At 39.1% G+C, this 20,026-nt stretch overlaps 1 long non-coding RNA gene across 1 annotated transcript in view; it reads left to right on the plus strand.

Moving 5' to 3' along the window:
* The first annotated feature begins 16,913 nt into the window (after window positions 1-16,913).
* LOC117197610 (uncharacterized) overlaps window positions 16,914-20,026 on the plus strand; it is a 42,518-nt gene continuing 39,405 nt past the window's right edge. The window contains exons 1-2 of the long non-coding RNA XR_007473238.1: window positions 16,914-17,205; window positions 17,415-17,483. This is a non-coding gene — a long non-coding RNA (uncharacterized LOC117197610). The remainder of the gene's footprint in view (window positions 17,206-17,414; window positions 17,484-20,026) is intronic.

Consider the following 20,026-nt stretch of genomic DNA (forward strand, 5'->3'; position numbering starts at 1 on the left):
TTTGCTGATAAAGATGAAATGCCTGAGTGCCATGGCAGATGACAGATAAGGGGATTAAAAAGCTCAGGGATCTTGGCACACTAGAATATATATACATTCAGGGGATGTTGTGAGGCTGAAAGACTTCCCAGAGGATTGTTTCTGTGAAAAGACCCAGAGGAGATAGCATTCACCAAGGTCATGAGGAACGTATGGACGAGAGGATTACCATGGGTCAGGGAGTGACCAGGACCTGTACCCTGTACGTGCATTACCTTGTGAATTAGGTACTAGGTTATCCCCATTTGGCAGAGTCTTTAGAAGCTAAATAGTAACTACTTAGTCAATAGGAACCGAAATTGTAGTCGATCTCATTTTTACTGTTATTATTTTAGATTTAACTATATGCCTCTCGCTTATGTATCTAATATTACTCAAGCTAAAAAAGACACAGAACTATTTCTATCTAAAATTGTGTTGCTTGCTGTTTCTTTCAAGCTTCCATCCCAAACACTAAATCAATTTAAGATACATTTTGAGACTATCTAATACTGCAACAAATTGGTTTATATTAAATAGCTCCTTCAAAAATAATTCTAGGAGAGAGATACTTGGAAAAATCAAATGCTTAAGCTGAAACCTGGGAGATCCTTTGCATGGTCAACAAGATGGTTTCAAATTTGTTGTAAAATATTCAAACTGTGTGGTCTATCATTTCACATGCCAAAAGCAAGACAATATTATATAACAAATGAATCGAAAGTGGAGAAAACACATTCTGATAGTTCAGGTCACTTGTAGCAATTTGGGTTATTGGGTAGTTGATTTGAAAATGTGATTATCATTTAAGATGTCAAAACACCTGTTAATCTGATGTCAAATATGGATGTAATAATAATTATTATTTGAAATCTAAAGTACAACACTAAGTTATTCCAGTTGAATTCAATTAACCTTTGAAGAGCTAAGTGCTGTGTGAGGACCAATTATCATTTTGTTTTAGCAGTTTGAATTTGGCTACATGTCTGGATACCAAAGCAAAGTAATTGTTTGTATTGAGTTTATAAATTAATAGCCTGAAATATATATTTTCAAAAAATATAGTAATTATACATTCAGTATGTGCCAGATACTCAGCCAAATTCTGGAGGTAGAAGAATAAGATAGGGCTTCCCTGGTGGCACAGTGGTTGAGAGTCCGCCTGCCGATGCAGGGGACGCGGGTTCGTACCCCAGTCCGGGAGGATCCCACGTGCCGCGGAGCGGCTGGGCCCGTGAGCCATGGCCGCTGAGCCTGCGCGTCCGGAGCCTGTGCTCCGCAATGGGAGAGGCCACAACAGTGAGAGGCCCGCGTACCGCAAAAAAAAAAAAGTAGAAGATATATCCCTTGCTCTCAAAGATCTCAGTCTAGTGAGATTTAATTTCAGACATGTAAGCGTAGATCTTAGTGATTAGTTACATTCCTTCTCAAAAAGTACTGACAGCCTAACTTATAAAAATAATGCTTGATTCTCGTGATAGTTAATTTTATGTGCCAACTTGACTGGATTTCGGGTCTGTCTGTGAGGGAGTTTCTGGAAGAGATCAGTATTTGAATGGGTAGACTGAGTAAAGTGGATTGCCCTCCCAGATGTGGACAGTCATCATGTGATTCATTGTGGGCATGAATAGAACCAAAGGGTGGTGGAAGGGAGGATTTGCTCTTTCTGCCTGACTACTGGAGATGCATCTCAATCTTCTGCCCTCAGTGCCCTTGTTTAAGGCCTTCAATCTTTGACTGGAAATTACACCCTTTACTCTCTGGTTCTTGGGCCTTTGAACTTACACCACTGGCTTTCTTGGGTCTTCATCTTATAGAGGGCAAATCATGGGACTTCTTAGCCTCCATAACCATGCGAGTCAAGACCTTACAATCAATCTCTCTCAACCAATATATCATATTGGTTCTGTTTCTCTGGCAAACCCTGACTAATACAATTCTTAAGCCCAATCTGAGACAATCAAGATTTCAATTGAAGATGAGCCTGATACTGGTTAGCATAGGATTTTAACTCATAAGAACTTAAAACCCAAAAAAAAAAAAAAAAAAATTTCATTAAACTACAAATTTTTCTTTTGAGTATTTATGGTCCCTGGTATAGAAATGAGATGAAGCAGGATTTGTCTACATATAGTGGACAAAAAAGTTAAAGAGGATGTAGACATATTGATATTTTTAATGTTTCATACTTAAAGTACATTAGGAAAAACATATTACCACATTGTGGCATCACAATAAAATATATATATGTAATATATATTTACAATAACATAAAATATACAAATACTATATATATCTGTGCGTACATATGTATGCATATTTGTGTATATATATGTGTGTGTGTGTATATATTGTATGTATGTATGTATGTATGTATGTGTGTATATATATATATATATTTTTTTTTTCTTTGTTTCTGGTTCCTGGCATAGAGTTTCAAAACCCCTTGAAATTTCCAAAGTCATAGGGGTGTTTTATTATTCATAAGGAACTCCTTTCAACCACACCTGAGTTTATGCTAATGAGAGGAGGCTCTAGGTAGCTTGAGGATGAAGACTGAGAAAAACTAACCATGGGATTAGAGGGTTGGAATTTTCAGCCTCATCCTCTGCCCCTCCCCCCAAATTCTGGTTTAATCTTAATGTTTGCATTATTAGCAGATGGTTCTTTCAGTACCACTTTATATGTAATGTTTGCTTTAATATAAAAATAAAATTTGTCCCAAATCTTCAAGTAATATGGACCCTGTGGGTTGATATTCCGTTTTATTCTATGGCTTTTGTCCCCTTGCCCCATACCACCACTTAACCCCCTGGGTATCTTCTCTGTACACCCCCCTGACCAATCTCTAAGCTACATGGGAGACACAGCTGGAGGAGGAAAACCCAATTCCAGAAAGTGGTTCTGAAACATCAATGTGGATAAGATTCATCCTAGGGAAGTTTTGTACAAACGCAGATTTCTGGATGCTAGCCTAGAAATTCTTATTAATAGGTATGGCAGTGGGTCTCAGGAATCTACATCTTATCCAGCACTCAAAGCATGCCTAATATTAATAATCATTGCACTAGACTTTGAGCAAAACCGTCTTAGGCTTTGCTCTCAGCTAAGTGTGTGACCTGAGTCAAGCAGTTGACCCCCCGGTCCTCTCTTCCTTATCATAAAACAAGAGGGCTGGTTAGATGTACTTGACCATTTCTTCCAGCTCCATAAAGTTCTAGCATTCTTTGATCTGTCATACTTGACTGCAAATAAATCATGAGAAAAGTTATAAGATAAAAAATAAAATCCTCCCTGATTATGGGATACAGATATTGAAATATAACCCTGCTTTATTCATAAATAATGCTCAGACTTCCTCAATAAAGTCATTTCCACCTTAAAAAACTGTACTTTGCCCACCAGTGCATTAAGTTTTCTACTTTGGTGTCTGTGAGTCACTTAAATTAAATCTAAGATACTGCAGGAGTGTAACAGTATAATTGGTCTCAGGTATTTCATTATTGTGACTGTCAGTACTGTATCCTATAATTTTCATCAGCATATTAATAAATGCCTTAAGGAAATATAACTTATATATTCATTGGCAGAGAAACCTATGAAAATATTTTTACAGTAATTATGTTTTGAAAATTCTCATTACAGCATTTATATGATTCTCAATGAATTATTTTATTCCTACCCCCCCCCAAAAAAAGAACCCCTAGACACTGCTATATCTAGGGTAATCACAAAGACACAGACTTTTACATTAAAACTTTGGCTGGGGAAGGGGGAGCATATGACAAATAGGGAGGGTCTGGTGCATAGTAGCCAGAGGATGAGGCATTGAAGTTCCAGATATGTACCTATTATTTTTTACTTTTAAATATGGGCATTAACAATAATATACAAAGCATGGAGAAAAAAGAAAACAGAAAATCTAGATCTAAATAATAGCTGACAGTAATAGTTTGTGTAGGAAAAAGAGTTGTATTATGCAAATGCATCAGTATCCCTGGTCTCCCCTATTTCTAGCACATTCAAATCTGGAACACAAGGATCAACCCTCCTTTTACCCCAAGAGACTGTTAAAGGATGTGAAAAAGAAAGAAACCAAAATGTGGAGGCAGACCCATTAGCAGACCCAGAACAGAATAGAGACCCCAGACAAAACCCCACACGTATCTGATCAAGTAATTTAGGGGTCAACTAATTTGCAGAGAAGAGTAAAAAGGAGTGTCATAAAGACTTCAGGAAATTTTGAAAAGCATGGGCTTCCAAAGGAATACTGTATAACTCCTGAGGAGTTGGGAGGAAAGTCCTTCCCTCTAGGTACACACATTCTAGAAGTTTATTTGCTCCCAAGGAACGGGGGCTTCAGGCGTGATGTCCTTCAACCAGTGTGTCCAGCTGCACCTTGTGATGACCCACATTGTGCTAAATCTCTCGTTTCCTTCTTCTCCTATGCACAAGCCCATCTGACAAGTTTGGGTTGGTTCATAAGAAAATTTGATAGTTAATGTCTTAAACTGAAGACAAATTACTGGGAGGATGCGTTTTCCGCGCATTCAGCGGCTGTGAAGAATTTGGTGGGAGGAAAGGGAACTTCAAAAGGCATTGTTTTCAGTTCACGGCCTTGCTTGCGCCATGCTCCTGAACATGGGGGCCGCGTGCTGTTCCCGCTTCCACGCCCATGTTCAGCCAGAGTTTTTGTCTCATTCTGTATGGGGTGTGTTGTTATCATTAGTAATATGATGTTAGAGTACTGATTACTGTATTGAGCAGGAAACAGATGGCTGGCTCAAAAGGGGTGATTGAAGAGGTTGAGTAAAGCGGCTGTTTACAAAGGTGCAGCACTGGTTAGGGAAACAGACACGTGATGCTCCTCACTCCAGAGCCGCAAACAGGGGTGGGTCAGGGGGCGCCATCAGCATCCCATGGCCTGAGAGGCAAGGGGAGAGAGCAGTTATCAAAACCAAAAGAGAGCTCAGCTGGAGGACAGGGCTGTCCGGCAGAAACTGGAGCAGAGAAAAGCAGTGGTGTTCCCCCAGGTCTGGCATAGAGGGGACCCAGGCAGACCTCTCTGTCTTGCTGCTCTCAGGAATCCTGCTGGTTCCCCTCTCCATACCCCTGCAAACCTTCCTGGTCAGACTCCCAGGGCAGAGAGCAGGGTGAGAAGGGCAGAGAGTTGTTTTAGAGGGCAAGCAGAGAATATCCTGCACAGCTGAAAGATATGTAAAACCAGACCTTTGCAAAAGAAAATCAAACAGACCTTCTTTCAGTGCAAACCTGGCATCTGCCCCATCACTTCCTCATCTGTGTGTAGAGATTGGCTGACCTCACCTTCTCCTTTGCTGCTTATGTGTGGCTCCTTTTTAGCTGTGAGGGAGAAGGGATACAATAAGTTCTGCGGGGGGGGGGGGGGGGGGGGAACATCAGCAGAAGGAAACTGCGAAAGCTCTGGGAAAGCGTTTGCTTTCCTGATAAAAGTTGCAGAGAAAGTAGTGATGTCTTTCCCTCTTATTCCTGCTTTTAACGGGTGTATAATGCCTGGAGTAGAAGTAGCCATTTTTTTAGCAATGAGGTAACAAGAATGAAGGATGCTGGTCCTGATGTTGTTAAGCCATTGATCCAATGCCAACAGCGCCTACCGCCAGATATTTTAAGTGAGAAAAATAACCTCTGATTGTTCTCTAAGTCTTCATAAATTGGGAACTTAGTGCTTGATCAGATGTAGGCTGAGTGGAGTGGGTGTGACAGCTAGACTGCTGCAGGAGCATTTGCAAGAAACTGTGTAACTGAAGCATTTTGGGGACAAAAACTCAAAAATTTTGATCCACCTAGGTTAGATTAGGGTATCTGTGAGATATCTATGAGGAAACCTAGAATGAGAAGTTGCATTTATGTGTCTAAATGAAAGGCTAACTTAGAAATAAAAATTTAGTAATATATGTTATAAATGACAATTCAAGTCTTAGAAGTAAAATGAGATCCTCTTCCTCTATTTTATATAAAGAGAAGTGTCAGGACCAAGTTCAGAAACTCCAACATTTAGAGCTTAGACAAAGATGGGATGCTCCCAATGGTAGATTTAGCAAAGAACCAGGTAGAGGTCAAGAGAAAAATGCATTTTAAGAAACAGACAGACAACAACTTTTGGTGAAATGGAGAAGTTAAGTAAATTAAGGAAGATGTTGGTCACTGATGATATTTAGAAGGAAAAACTCGTTCTTGGTGGCTGATCTGATGTTTCAAGAAACAGCATGCCTGTTATAAAGGGTTGCCATACCCAGCATAGCTTTCCTCTATGAGAACAGTGCTCAAACCTATTTGTTACTGGCACAATTTAAATATTAACTGCGAATAAAGATAAGGAATAATTCTCTTTTGCTCCTTGTTTCATCTGTAAATGTTGTTTTAAGGTCTGTTGGAACATCTGTTAACGAAAAAATTACAAGAAAGAGAGAGAGAGGAGGGGGGAAAGAGAAAGAAAGAACGAAAGGAAGAGAAAAAGGAAGGAAGGAAGGAAGGAAGAAAAGAAAGATATGTGAAGAAAAGAGAAAGAAATTAGGGAATAAAGGTCAATTTCTTATTACCAGATGTTATAACTGGATTAAAATAATGGTACTGAATATTAAGTTAGAAATGGAAAATTTTAATCAAATATGCAGATGCTGTCTCTATTCTTTGTCATTAGAATAACAGGCCCCAAACTGGAAAACACGCTGAAAGTAGGTGAGGAACACAACCTCTAATAGGATGTCACTAAGATGACTGAACCACATAGACAATGATTTGAAGGTTTATCTGCATCTTATTAAATAATTGCTTGGGGCAAGTTACTTAATCTCTCCGAGACTTGAATTTCTCATTCATAAGACAGGGACAAGAATGAGCACCTTGAAGATTACTTGTGAATATCAACCACAAAATGGGAGTGTTGAACTGATTTCTAAGACCCTCCCCAAACTGCTTTACCTGAGCTCATGGCCTTCAGTGCCGTTTCTCCTGTTACCCAGGAAGCACCTCGTGATTTGCTCCCCATTGTTCTGAACTGGCTGTGTTTCTTTTCACTTTCATGGCAAGTAAGACCTTGATTATCCTTGAATGGCCTTGCCTGGGTGAACTGAGATTTGGAACGGCTGAAGAAAATGTTTCCTCTAAAAGTATACACTTCCGGCATATATCCATCTTACCTGTGATGTCTTAGGGCTTAAAAGTTCAGCATCTGCTGACATCAATTCTAATATTCACTGTCAGCTGCTGCCTTTGTCAGTCTTACATGAGTCAGCAGTGATATTATTCTATTGTTGATTTAGTGCTATTTCTGCGTGGGCATTGCCAGACCACACTTCGGTATAGTTATCATTATATTTAAACTTATTCTTTTCCGTAAACCTTTTAGGGCATTACAAAAAAGAATCCTTTCCCTCAGTGAGATAGATTTTGATAACTGCTTGAAACTTCAGACTTTTTTTTCAGGGTTCAGTAAGAAGATGGTATGCTGGATAACTGTAACCCTGTGTCAGCATTTTCAAGACGTGACTCTCATTCCTCTTTGGGCTTTGCCTGCAGTGCCAAATTGAATCAAAATAAGTTGAAACTTTCTTATTTTCTTTAGAAGAAACATTTGAGGTCACGTGTATTTTAGGGGAATTATCAAGACACTGTCTCTATAATCCAGAACTAAGAAACACTATCCACTTGACATACTTAATTTTTGACTGTCTACTGTATTTATAGCATTGTGCTAAATACAATGAAGACACAGTAAACAGTCAACAGATTTTGCCCTTTATATGCTCATATTCTTTGGAATAGATAAGACCAGCAATGACATCACACCAACATAGCAAGTAACACGTAATCTGCAAGGGGATTTAGAAAGAGAAAGATTATTTCTAGTGGAAAAGATTGCATCTACAAGATAAGATTTAGATTCCTTGTCTTTTCTTCATACTCCTCACCTCCTTATTTCCCTGTGTACTTGTATATAAGTATTCCCCTGATATAGTCTCTATTCCCAAATAGCCATATGCTTTTGCATCTGTAAGTCCTTGCCCACACTATTCCCTCTCCTGAAATGCTCTTTTCCATCTGTTAGAAGCCATTCATTCTTTAAAAGCTGATTATTTTGTTGCTGCCCATGTGATGGTTTCATTGACATCTCTGTTAATCATTCTGACCTATGGGGCCCCAAAGCACCTTATCAATAACTGTTAACTAATATTTCACGATGAATCATTTTCCATGATGAATGATAAAGTTATCATTTTAATATGTGTATCTCTCCCCTCAAAAATGAGAGCTCTTATAAGGAAAGGACCTTGAAATATTTACCATTGTATTCCTAGCAACTAGCAACATTCCTTACAACTTAATAAACACACATAGTAAATAGTTGTGGAATAAGATAGCATTTATGTTAAGACAGCATAAGGGCCAGACCAAGCAGAGGGATTTCCAGTTACCCTACCCTCTCTGGAAAAATGCTTTTATACCTCATTCATACAAATCACCATGTGGTCTTTCTACCCTGGCCGTGGCTTACTGGATCAGGCAGAGAGTGAGCCCAAAGCCTTCATTTACCAAAGGATTATAGGTTGTTAAGTGTAGAGATCTGCCCTTTACTGGTTGGGTGAACCAATCAGATGCTCTCAAGAAGTTTGAGATCAAAACAGGAAGGGACAATGTCAGCACACTTTTCAGTAGAGGCAGAGACAGAGTTGCTGATTCATCATGTGATGAAGCAGAAATGTTGAAGCCACAAATTCCTGCTGTTGAGTAAGCAGTCAGTTACCCTGGTTGCTGGAAGTTCATGTGTCCAGAACCAAATTCAAGAATACATAGTTCTGAATAAACTGGTTGAGATAACACTGAACTGTTTTCTATATAAAGCCTAAACAGATAGAGAAGAGAAAGTATGTTATAATAGAATTTATTTTTATTGCTGTTATAGACTTAATGTTTGTGTCCACCCTACCCCCCAATTTATATACTGAAGCCCTTATCCCCAGTGTAACTATATTCGGAGATGGGGGCCCATAGGGAAGTAACTAAGGTTAAATGAGGTCAGAAGGGTCGGGCCCTGATCCAATAAAATTGCTGACCTTATAAGAATAGACACCAGAGAGCTCTGACCGCCCACACACACCCCTTTCCTTGGTACATGCACCAAGGAAAGACCATGTGGAGACATTAGGGAGAAGGCAGCCATCTGCAAGCCTGGAAGAGCTCTCACCAGAAACTGAACTCTGCCAGACCTTGATCTGGGAATTCCAGCCTCCAGTACTATAGGAAAATAAGTTTCTGTTAAGCTACCTTGTCTTTGGTATTTTGTTATAGCAGCCTGAACTGACTAAGAAAATTGCCTATAAAATAATACATATTGATTAAGGAAAATTTGAAAACTCTAGAAACACACAAAGAAGAAAAAAATTAACCATCTAAATAACCACAGGAAATAACACTATTTACATTTTTCATATATATCTCATAAATACTTAAAGGATAAATTCAAGTTTGGACTCTTTATTGTTTAGCTAGTGGGAAACGATTGAAGGTGACAGTCAAAATCGTGCTTCAAAAAGATAGGTCTTGCTGTTCTCTAGGTAGGATTGGAAAGTTTGGAGATACTGGGACAAGTTAGAAGTTACTTTATCAAACTAGGCTATGCCAAAAAGACCTCTAATAGGATATCGGAATATGAAAATATGTGACATATATGTAAAACATTTGAGAAATACAAATGCTATTGCTTAACGACATCTGGGTGTGAGAATAGGGATACTGAGAGAAGTCAAATATGATGAAGATTTGGGTAAAAAATATATATAAATACTAAAAAACACATGTAAATGAGAAAATATGGGACTTGCTAAAAAAATTAATGCTTTTTGGCTGTAACTGCATGATAACATATACATGTCACAAACTGGTATTGGAATACTACATGGTCTTCATTGTCTAATGGTTACTGTTTCCAAGCAATTTTGAAATCTAATAGAGAAAATTCCATTAGGTTTTCAAGGAATAATTTCCTGTGGCTTGAGGCTATTCTCTGGTCTACAGTTCTGTCCTCTGCACCCACAGCTCAGGCTCCACCTTTGCTTCTGCAGATCTAGCCTCTGTGCCCACAGCTCTGGCCTCTGCCTCTGCACCTGTGCCTCTGTTTTGAGTCATTTTCCCTTCTTCTTGAAGGGTAGCATATGTTTGTTGATGAATAGTTTTTTTCATTCTGTAGAATTTTTAGGAATTACCCACCCTTCTAACATTTTATTCTGTTTCTTTCCCTTTCTACTTCAAGATGGCAGTGTTTCTTCTGGTATATTCTCAAAAACCTTGTGGGTCTCCTGTGTATGTCACCTGGATTCACATTTTTAAACTGTGGTCTTCTGCAGATCTTTCCTGGGTAATCTTATCTCTATTTCTGGCTTCTGCTGTCTTCAGCACTAGCAAAAGGTTGTCCAGCAAAAGCCTGTCATATTACCTTCCTTTTATATGTGTTAAATCTTCCTCTGCTTCTCTCTCACAAGGACACTTACGACTTGATTTAAGGCTCACTCAGATAATCCAGGGTAATCTCCCCATCACAAGATACTTAATCACAGCTGTAAAGACCCTTTTTCCAAATAAGGTAATATTCACAGGTTCTGGAGATAAGGATGAGGATATATCTTTCGGAGCCGTTATCAGCTACACATCATTTATATTTATTGGAAATAATTTAGTCCCATTTTATAGCTAGAAGAAAGGAAGGCTGTGAAGTACAGTCTACCAGGGAGCCATGTGCCCAGCTAACACTCTACGGTTCCATTACTGAGGAAGGGTAGAACAGATATCATGGGGACAATTAGCTGTCTCTTCCCATCCATCTCCTATGTATATGAAGAGGAGTGTTCTTGATTCTCTGAGACATTAAAAAAATAAATCAATTCTTCCTCTGGGCAAGTTACCATCTTGGTACAAAGACAAGTATCTGCCAAGTTAAGTCAGTCTATTAGGCAGTATTGAATTAGGCTCCAAATGGTGACCCAAATGGTATGTAACACATTTTCAGAAAATGATATGGTCTCTGTGGGTTGAAGTGTTTTTACTGAAGTCTTTTTGGAATAAATGAGGCTTGAAATGAGTCTTAGAGGACAAGCAGAGTTTTAACCAGGTAGAAAGGGCATACTGACGGGGATGGTCAGGAGGTTTCCACTGGAAAATATAATCTTCTGTAGAAGCTCCTCTAAAACTGGGAATATCTAGACTTCACCTACTCTTCATCAGTCAGGAAGTGTTTCTTCTGGTTATATCAGAATATCGATGAAATACGAAAAATAGGTGCCAAAATGGGTGGAGAGTGTTTAGTGACTAGGAAAAGTTAATACTGCACTTGAATCAAGAGAATAGGAGCAATTACTGAAGACCATCAGGAGTTTCATGAGAAAATATCATCATCAGTTTTTTTTAATTAGTTATCTATTTTATACATATTAGTGTATATATGTCGATCCCAATCTCCCAGTTCATCCCACCACCACCGCCCCCGCCCCCGCCCCCGCTTTCCCCTCTTGGTGTCCATACATTTGTTCTCTACATCTGTGTCGCTATTTCTGCCTTGCAAACCAGTTCATCTGTACCGTTTTTCTAGATTCTACATATATGTGTTAATATATTTGTTTTTCTCTTTCATGATCAGTTTTTGAAAATAGGAAAGATGAGTTTTATATTTGATATTGATGAAAAAGCATTGACTGGTCCTCAGTAGCAGAATGTATTCCAAGTACATACTCACTTCTTCCTCACTTTACCAAACAATTGGGGTTGACATAGTTCAGAGAGACAGGAAACTTTCCCAGCATAAGATCTTGGACTGAAACTTAGAAAACTTATTTATCCCTTCTGGCTCAATTTTTTATTACTTGCAGATATAAGTGACTGAGCTGGGGGTGGAGAGGGACCCCAGAGCATTTTTCTTAATCTCCAGAAAGGCACCATTGCTGACTTGCTTCTGTATGTGCTCAAGCCTGTATCCTTATGTGTGATGGGGTTTGCTGTGCAGACAGGAATGAGCGGGGTCAAGCGTGGGGATACAAATTGCATGGAGGTTTGTATTCTTGACTTTCTCTTCCCCACACCTCAAAAAATCACACAGTAGCCAGCTGTCAACTTGCATAGTGATCAAAGTAATAAAGTAGTAACAGCTGCCAACTTATATTATTTGTAGTAAAGTAACATTCAGGATGCAAAATGAGGGCTGTATCTCTGCTGATGACATTTATTAATATTTTCAAACTCTACATTTAAAAAGTCATAATGCCTTTGTTGAGTTTGTTGTCAGAAGACTGAGAAATCTTTTAGTTTTGCATATTTTCAAGAAGAAGTAAGTCCTGAGTGTTTCTTTCCCCTCCCCTCCCCCAAGATGTGGAAGAAATCTTTAACTGTTCTTTACAGGACACTCAGAAGCCCTGAGATGGGCTGTGGGAGATTGGAGCTGGTAGAATTGTTCTACAGTCATTCAGGTGACATAGGACAAGCCCTAGCCTTTTGGAACAAGAATAGGATCACTATAAAGGAAACAGACACCTAGAAATCTACAGCCTCGGCTTGTAAAGCCAGCTTCCTATTTACCTTTAAGAGATGTGTGTTTCTGTGACATCCGTTGGGAAGAAAGAGCGTGTTTGTTAGCGTATGCAAGAAGCACAAACCAGCATTGTGTGTGAGCCCGAGCTTGTCACTAGAGGTGGATTCCCCTCTGAAGGACCATTAATAAAGGCTGTGGCAGGGCCTAGGATTTGTAAAAGGACAGAGAAAAGAACAGAGGTGCTGAAAGACTTCTGTGCATTCCTAATAGGAAGAAGACAATGTCCAGTTGATAAAAAGGGAATCCAAAGAAACTGCATCCACAATTTATTCACTATAAAAAAGTAGAATATATCAAAGATTAAGATAGGTAGACATATAGATGAGATAGGTAGACATATAGATGATAGATGGATATTTTATAGTTTCAGAATTAAAAACTTCAAATACCATAGTATTTATACAATATAAGATTTAATTATATTCATTCTCATTTTTAATAGAATGAAAACACTTCATCTGATTTTTAATGAAATGCCGGAGGAAAATTTAAGCATAGAACTACTTAAGTGGTATCTGCTGTCATACCATGGTTACTCCCAAACATATAAGGAAGTGGTGAAAAATGATACAAAAATGCTATTCTTGAGGTAATGTTAACACCTTCCAGCAGAAAACTCTAAGACTGGGTAAATAAAAGAACACAATGAATGAATAAATTATCTGGGAACAGGGTAAAAAAAGTAGCCCAATCCTTTAACATCCTGTGCTTCTGCTTTACCCAGCCCAGGTTCTTATTGCTTCTGTGGACTCAGTAAACAGGGTCCTAAGACCTGCAGTCTCTCCCACCACCAAGTGACCCTAATCACCACACCCTATTTCATTCTGAGCTCATGCTCACAGGAGCCCTGGGATGAAGGCGGGGCAGGGATTATCCCATTTTGAAGCTTAGAGTGATTGAAGCCCGGGTCATAAGAGTGTTAAGACCGAGGCCAGGACTCAAATATTCTAAATCATATTTTGGTCTTTGCTACTCCCTGCGCTTAAGTTATACTCCCACAGACATTCTTATTATGTTACTGTTCTTTTTAAAGACCTTCAATGATTCCCTACTTCATTTTGAGTCAAGTCAGTCCTTCTCAGCCTTCTGTATAAGGCTGTTTATACAGCGGCTTAATCTATCTATATCATCATTTCCCCCATGCCCTGCTGTCACTGAGGAGTCCAGACCCACCCTGGGCATCCCTGTTTCCATGTCCTTGTTCACATTCTTTCCTGTTCCCCAAACCTCTCTCTCGTCCACACATGCTTCTCATGTCCTCAAACAAGAGTCTTAGTATTCTGATTGCTTCCACTGCATTCAGCAATCGTTTTTTATTCTAGCACTCACCAGAGTCTCTCTTGAATTAGAAGTATTCATATACTGTGATTTTACCCTTCAGCAGACTGAGTTCTTGGCCACAGATTCTTCTATTTGAATTCTCTGTATTGGGTCCCAGAGTTCCTATAATGTATGCCTTGCAGATAGATGTTCACTAAATATTTCTTTGAATCTAACATCTGTTGGACTGTTGTTTTATTATTTAGCTTGTCACTCATCCATGCTTTTCCTACCCAACTAAATTACATGCCCTTTGAATACTGCTCTCCTACTTTGTAGGAACTTAAAAATACGATGACTGAAGGAATTCCCTGGTGGTCCAGTGGTTAGGACTTGGCGTTTTCACTGCAGGGGGCTTGGGTTCAATCCCTGGTCTGGGAACTAAGATCCCGCAAGCCATGCGGGAAGGCCAAAAAAAAATGATGATTGAAATGTGGTTGGTATAGTGAGAAATGATACATGCAAGGATGACTATTTTAAAGCCAATGTGTGTACCCAAACTCTGTGTATGTGGCTTATATAATCATAATTATGTTGCCCGTACCATGGCAGCATAATACAGAGAACGATTTCTTTTACTTATCTTCATTATGGTAATTCCAACAGGTAATAAATATTTTAAGCAAAGAGGTAACAAATATTTCACTTGACAGTGATTTTTGGATTTTGCCAAGCTTCTTATATTTTTTGGAAAATAGCATCTGGAATTTACTGAGAGAATACGAGATTCTCCATGCTACCAAAGTGTAGGATATTGTGACTTTTAGAGGGAACATTCTCTGAAGTTTGCACATACTAATCACTGACATATTTTGAGGGCTTATTATGTGTTAGGCACTCTTGTAAAGAGCTTTACATGTGTTATTTTATGTAATTCCCATAACAACTTAAGAAGCAGCCTGTTATTTTTCCCACTGTTTTACAGTTGAGGAAACTGAGATAGTGTTTATATAATCTGCTCCAAGTCACACAGTTGCTACATGGCAGAGCTGGGATCTGAGTCCAGCCAGCCTGACTCCAGAGGCTGAAGACTTATCCACAGGTGGTATTACAGGAGGGAGGGTTGTTTTCTGTCTGCATCTGTGGGCAAGGCCAGCCATCCACAAAGGTCACTGCTGCCCCAGGTCAGCAACTGCAGCGGTGTCAGGCAGCAAGGAGGCCCTGTGATGTGCCTACAGAGTTCTCTCCTACTTGCACGCTGTGTGTAGGGACTGGTATATGCAAATTATTGCTGGGAAGTCAAGCAGTTCTTAGAGAGCATAGGCATTTAATAGGAAAATGATTCAATCTTCAGGTGAGGTCCCGAATTGACTAGAGTTGATTCAGTTTAACGAGGTGTCAAGGTGTAAGTTAGGATATTAATCACACTTTGTCCCTCCAGCCATGACTCCTCCCCTTCATGGGAGCGGGAACCTGAGGGCAGGGGGAGGAGGGCTCGGTGCTCCCAAGAGCTGCTCTGCAGGGCTGCTTCCCTCGCTCTTCCCATTCCCACTGGTGCCTTGGCTCTGTCCCCAGTCTGCCAGCCTCTCTGCTGTGTTCAGCCCCAAATCGTGTACAAACTAGAGTCAAAACAGTGCTCAGGAAAATGCATTAAGGTGAAATTGTACAGCATCCGTTTCAAATCTAGTTAGCTGATGTTGAATATTTGCAGCGCATGTCATTTTTGTTATTGCTCATTCTTAAGGTTCACTTTGGTTATGCATTTGCATAATACAAAAATATATACGATGTAAACAAAAAAAGCATGTGGTGTGTCTATATAATATAGATGGCTTGTATAATGATATATAAATACATGATTGACACCTAGGCTGGATAACAGATATCAGATAGGTAGATAGATTGTCTTAACTAGTTACTCAAGTCCAATACACCAAGGTTAGAATCTCAGCTGTGCCATTTACTAGCTCACTGTTAACTTTTTAAAGAACTTCAAGCTCTAAAGTGAGTTTAATGCACCTACTTCCTAAGAGTATTCCATTTAGAATTTAGAATTTTTTTCTCCCCTGGATACTGAGTTTCCTGGCTTTTAGAAAATTTGGGTTGAGGAAATTCAGAATCTCTGACCTTGAAATCAAAATCCTGCTCTCCTAGGGAGAGGCCCAGATGTCAACAGTAGAGGTAACCATTCAGCAGCAATCCCCTCCTGCCTTCTATGATAAATTTCCTAAATTGATCTGGAATCTACATGACAAATTGTCGGAGCTAAAGGCCCACAAGCTTCATCTATGTGGAGTAAGGGTCTTTTGAAAAACAAGTAAATCCAGTTAAAGAAGAACACCCAGAAGGAGGAAGACAAAGGGTTTGGTTTGTTGTGTTCATTAGGCCAACCCAAGAATGCAAGAGTCAGAAAGTCTGTAACTTTCAGGTGAGTAAAAATACATACAGATAAGTCTCAAAGCTTTGCTCTTCATTTATTGGTCTCCAAGCCCAATTATATCCCACCCTTTCAAGTCAATGGATTCTTTTTTTTTTTTTTTTTTTTTTTAGCTCACAGAAACAGAATCCAAAATGGCAGGAGCATAATTCTAATTTATTTCCATCTCAGACTTTTATACCTGTAATTATGTTTGTGTTAAATTAGATGAAAATGTCACTCTACCAATTTGCTTCTTCCTTTATAACCTTTTGCATACCAAGTTTATCATTCTGACAAATAAAAGAGCTCTCCAACCTTGACACCGAAGAAGAAATGCAAATTATATTTTTCCACATTAGAAAACAACTATCAATCATGTCATTTAAAAATTAGGTGAGATATCCAATGAAGTTTGAAATCTTTAGCTGTTTGGAGTCTATGGGATAAAAATATGACTTAATATTAAAAGAGCAAAATTAGTAAGAGTAGATGTTATAATTGCTAATTCAAATAACCAAAATAATAATTGAGGGCCTGAATAAACTGCAGATTCCACTTTCGGAAAGGCATTTTGAAACTTTTGCTTGGTTTCTTAAGGGTGCAAATATCTCCTCAGAAACAGAACTCCAGTTTATTTCAATGAAATAGAAGCTAGCATTTTCCAAGATATCCTACCTTGTTTCCTCCCTTCCCAGAAACTATCCCATTTCTTATTGTTATGTAACATTTCATTTCACAAATTGCTACTTGAACACTGGCCTTTAAAATATGAACACTGGTTTTCCTGACTCTTAGCTGCCCAAGAAGAGTAAATCTTCGGAAGTTTCGAGTCTAGATAAAGCAAGTCCCAGGGGAAAGGAGCTCATTCCTCATCTCCTCCACCACCAAGATGAAGGTGGGTTGTGCGACCAGCCATTTTCTGTGACTCCTTTTCCATCACAAGTCATTCCTTTGCTCTCCCTGCTCTTGTTCTCAGACAAGGACTTTGGGAAAGAAAAGAAGACAGGTGTACAGACCATCCTGATTGGAATTAACACCAACATCTCCAAGATTACCACTTCCCTGAATTCTCTGTAGGCAGATACTATGTTTCCTATTTTACAGGTGCTAAAACTAAAATGCAGAGAATTTGAATGACTGAGCCAAGATCATCATGGAAAGTTGGAGGCAGAGGTGAGACGAGAAGCTACATGTTCAGGCTGAAACCACGGCCTTGAGTTTCCCGTTTTTCAAGGGCAGAACCAGTATTTGTTTCTGCTGCTTTGTACAGTTCCTTTAAAGCACTCCCCCACCACTACACACACAGGTAGGTTTTTCCTAAATGATGATGCTTTGCCTTGGTGTGAGTGATGGTGGATTTTAAGGGCCCTTCCCTGTCAGTCTAGCTCTCTTCCTGTCCCAAAATGTCTCTGGATTAAGTCTTGTCTTCACCATGTCTACATGCAAACGCAAATAAATTTCCCTGGAAGGATAACAAATTAGTCCCCTGTAAATGTAACATATGTCATTTAATCAGAGTGTCACAGAAAAAAGTCTAAATCATCTCTTCTTATCTTGAATTCATGGATCTAAAATGGGAGTGGCTGAGACAGACATGTGGGTATATTTAGCTCTGAAAACCCTACCTTGAAACTATATTCACAATTTTGAGTTTATCTGCATTTTTTGGAGGAGACAAAATATCATTTTCATAAGATTCTCAAAGAGGTGTGTGATCCTCCAAAATTTAAAACTTTAATCATACAGGTTATCTACGTGCACTGGATCTAAGACCACACCTCATCTAGGCCTTCTCGAAATCAGGGAATCCTTGAAACCCACCTTTCCCTCCTCCACAACACTCACCAGCACTATTTACCTTGAACCTACATAATAAGTAATCTTATTAGGCCATTTATCCCTGTGTATGTTGGCCCCCACAGGTCAACCATCATCTCCCACGGGGAGCCCCACAGGCTCTGTACATGCTTCATTCTGTTTCCTTCAAGCACTCCTCCTCAAGGCTTGGTCCCTTCCATTGTGCTCTCTGGAAACGAGGGTCCATTATTGGCAACGTGCTCTATCCCCCATCTATTTTCTGAACGTTTTTTCCACCCTCTGGTTAAAGGGCCAACTCTCTTAAGGACCCTGTTTACTGCAGCCCCTTAGTCGTGGCTCTTGCACCTTCCACAGCCTTTATGTCTCTGGCTTGGAGAAGGGATTGGCTAGACTTCCTCATTTCTCCTCATTGCTGACATTTGCCTATTTCCCCTTCCTTTTTCCTGAAAGCCTCTTTTTCTATTTCCATTTTGAAATTATATTACCCACTACCCTTCCTTGCTGCTGTCATCTATCCACTCCTGGGACACTCTTTTTCCAGGAATTTAAACGCCAATACTATTCTTATCTTAACCTTAATGAATTCAGTATACTCACAGATGATCCTATCAATATCCTGGTCTCTCTGCTCCTTGAACTTTTTTAATGATCTTGCTTTCTATTCTATTTCTATTCTATTGAAATATTTCTATTTTGGGAATTCCCTGGTGGCCCAGTGGTTAGGACTCCACACTTTCACTGCTGAGGGCATGGGTTCAATCCCTGGTTGGGGAATTAAGATCCTGCAAGCTGCATGGTGCAGAAGAAAAAAAAAAAATTCTATTTCAATTAGTCCCGTGGCCATACCCTCTAGTTTTTGTCCAAAGGGGCTCTTCGTCTGATCCATAGAATTCTTCAGATAATTGGAGTGAATATTTTCTCAGATCTCTCAAAGATGGTACATAACTAATGCCATTCTAAATTCATAGGAGTGAGGTTAATTCATTACATATTTTAGATACGTTGGGCATGAAAGCTGAATTCTCTCAAGGAACTCTGATTGAGAATGTCTGCACCAATGATTGCAATAATCCTAATTTCAGATATTTTATCTCTGACAATAGCATTCTACCTTCCCAGCATACGCCCACTAGTAGCTCATCTCTCTATCTCAATATCCTTGACTTAATAACAACTGCAAAGTCCTGTTAGCCATAGGAAGATAACACATTCACAGGTGCAGGGAATTATGCAGTGAACATCTTTGCGGGTCATTATTCTGTCTAGAACCTAGCCCAACTTCAACCATCACTATCAAGATTATAGATGGTTTATATTCTTTCATCCTGTTATATTTCCTTGGTTTCATTTTCTTCTTCAGGGATTTCTGTTGTTTGGATTTTCTTTGTTTATTGTCAATACTTGTCACTTTCTCTTGAACTCTTTTTATCTCTTCATTCCTTTTTTGATTTTTAAATATTTTCTTCTTTTCATCTTCTGTTTCTCTCAGGACATTATTTTCTCTTGTATTCCTTCCAGTAGTCTGGTATGACTTTTAGTCTAATAGTCTGAAATGGTTTTTTTCTTTTATTTCTAATTCGTTACTGAGTTCTATACTTCATTTCGTAATTTCTCTAATTTTGGTTTATGTTGTTCTTTCATGTCTTATGTCAGTTGTTAAAGGTCTTTTACCCTTGGTTTGAAATAGTAGGTACAGATTTTATCTGTTTGCTCAGCATGACTTTGAGATGTCCACATAGGGATTCTGCTCCTTATTACTGACCTCACCATGGCTTTGCCTGTTTTGTTTTGCTTGATTGTTTTCTGTTGCCTACTTTTGGGAAATTAATTTTTTGAACTTTTGGAAGGATTTGTGAAACAAAGGTTCACTTCATGGACTACCCTCTTCTATTTTGTTT

Source organism: Orcinus orca, chromosome 18, assembly GCF_937001465.1.
Source record: "Orcinus orca chromosome 18, mOrcOrc1.1, whole genome shotgun sequence".
NCBI classification, from domain to species: domain Eukaryota; kingdom Metazoa; phylum Chordata; class Mammalia; order Artiodactyla; family Delphinidae; genus Orcinus; species Orcinus orca.